The following is a 1,986-nucleotide window of genomic DNA, read 5'->3' on the forward strand; positions in this document are numbered from 1 at the left end:
TTAATTCAGTCCTTATATAATTCGGCACAAACTCACACAGTTTGTTTCTCTGAAATGATGCTGTGCACGGTTTATCCTGGTGTGCTCTTCCAGTTTGTTTAGCACCCACTGCACCTGTGGTTAGCGCCTTTTGCTAATTCCCAATCTCAGTAACATTCAAATTTCCTGTTGTAGATAAAACCTGAGAGGGCTGGGGCATGCAGCTCATTTACACTGGTGAAATATATTCAGACTGTACATCACTGCTGACTACATTAGGACCTGAAGCAGACAAACAAGCAGTTCTCTGGAGGGTAGGTATCCACAAGCCAGTAATTCCAGTATCGCATCACCACATGGCAGGCCTGTTGCCTAAAACAAATGACTACCCCAGCATAGCTGCAGACAAGGACGTCAGTGTAACATATACCAATGTTGTTTCATCTTCGATTTTTCCCTGGATAATTCTGCACCAATTAGTTACACCACTAAATGGCTGTAGGTTGCAGGTCTGCTCTTAGGGAGCAGCGTAAAGGCTGACAGTACCAGCGTAAACATGCTGTATGTCCAATTCCAGCCACTTTTTTCCCCACCTCTCTCACCATTCTCAGAACTACAAGTTCTGAAGACCAAAGAAGGACTTTGGTACCTCCTGTGTTGGTCCTGTGTCTTAGAGAACCATACAGAAGTAGGGTTGGAAGGGACCTTCATGGGTCATCTAGTCCAACCCCCTGCCTGAAGCAGGATCATCCCTAGCCAAACCATCACTGCTTGGAACTTACTGATCAAGTCCATACAAACAAGAATGAATGGACTCCTACTTCCCTTTCCCAAAGTTATAGTGAAAAGAGTTTGTGGTGGGCTTGCCAGGCTTCTCCTGGCTCTCCAGGCTTAGGAGACCACGAATGCAATTGGTGGGGCAAACCCCACCAATCAGAGACAGGCAGGGAAGGAACCAGGAGGAGAGTCTGCTCCCCCTCTACTCCAAAGGAGGGGGGCAGGAGTGGACTTAATTGGGAACTGCAGTTGCAGCCCCCCTAATTGGTTTATTTTCAATCTGAGGATGGAGTCCCAGAAGGAGATAGCAGCAGCTGCATGCTGAGCAGTTGGCGAGGGACAAAGAAGAAGGAAGAGTTCCCAGGGCCAAGAAGAGCTGAGAGAGCCACCCAGAGGGTCTATCCAACTGCCCAGAAGAGCCCAAAAGATTCCACTGCTGGACAGAAGTGGTAGGTAGTGCAGGTGTTGCTGCTCGGGTCTCCAATCATGGCATGAGGCCAGGCACAGGAGCCAGAGATACCACGGGGCGAGTCATTGCGGGGCGTAGGGCCCTGGAGACCAAGGGGCCGGGCGGTCTGGGTCCCATTCCCTGCAGTGGGTCTGCAAGGGCCCTGGGAACGGAGTGGTTTCCGAGCACAGGGAGCAGCATTCAGAGCGGCACGGCCCTGGGCATACACAAGGTGGTCCAGGCCCGCAACTCCCCAAGAAGGACTGAGGCACTGGGACATGGGAGCAAGTCACGCCCCAAGACCTGGAACTGAGCTCTCCCTTGGAGAAACTTTAATCAGGCCAGGGAGCTTATGAATACTGCTCCACCCGGCTCCTTGGGACATGCGAGTTAGTGGAGCAACACGTCTCCCACGGGGGAGTGACACTTGGGGAAAGCTAGCTTCCATAAAGAAGCAGGAGGGAAAGACCCCCCCTGAGGAGGGGTACCACTAGAGAACTCTTGTGTCTCATATTTTAGAGTGTTTATGGATTGTTTGATACGTGCTGTGCATTTTTTGAAGTGTTTAGTAACTTAACTGTACACCTTGCATTTTATGAGTGCCATTTATTGTTGTATTTATCTGTTCATACCGTTTAGGACCATTATGCTTACTTGCTTGTATTTAGGTGTATATATAGTTATATGTATGTGTAACCTGTAAATACTCACTTTAGTTCACTAGCTTTTATATACATATATTACATTTGTACCTGTTTAAGACATCGCTTTCTCTCTCCAAC

The sequence above is a fragment of the Gavialis gangeticus genome, unplaced genomic scaffold, assembly GCF_001723915.1.
Source record: "Gavialis gangeticus isolate Ggan-Ray unplaced genomic scaffold, GavGan_comp1, whole genome shotgun sequence".
Classification (NCBI taxonomy): domain Eukaryota; kingdom Metazoa; phylum Chordata; order Crocodylia; family Gavialidae; genus Gavialis; species Gavialis gangeticus.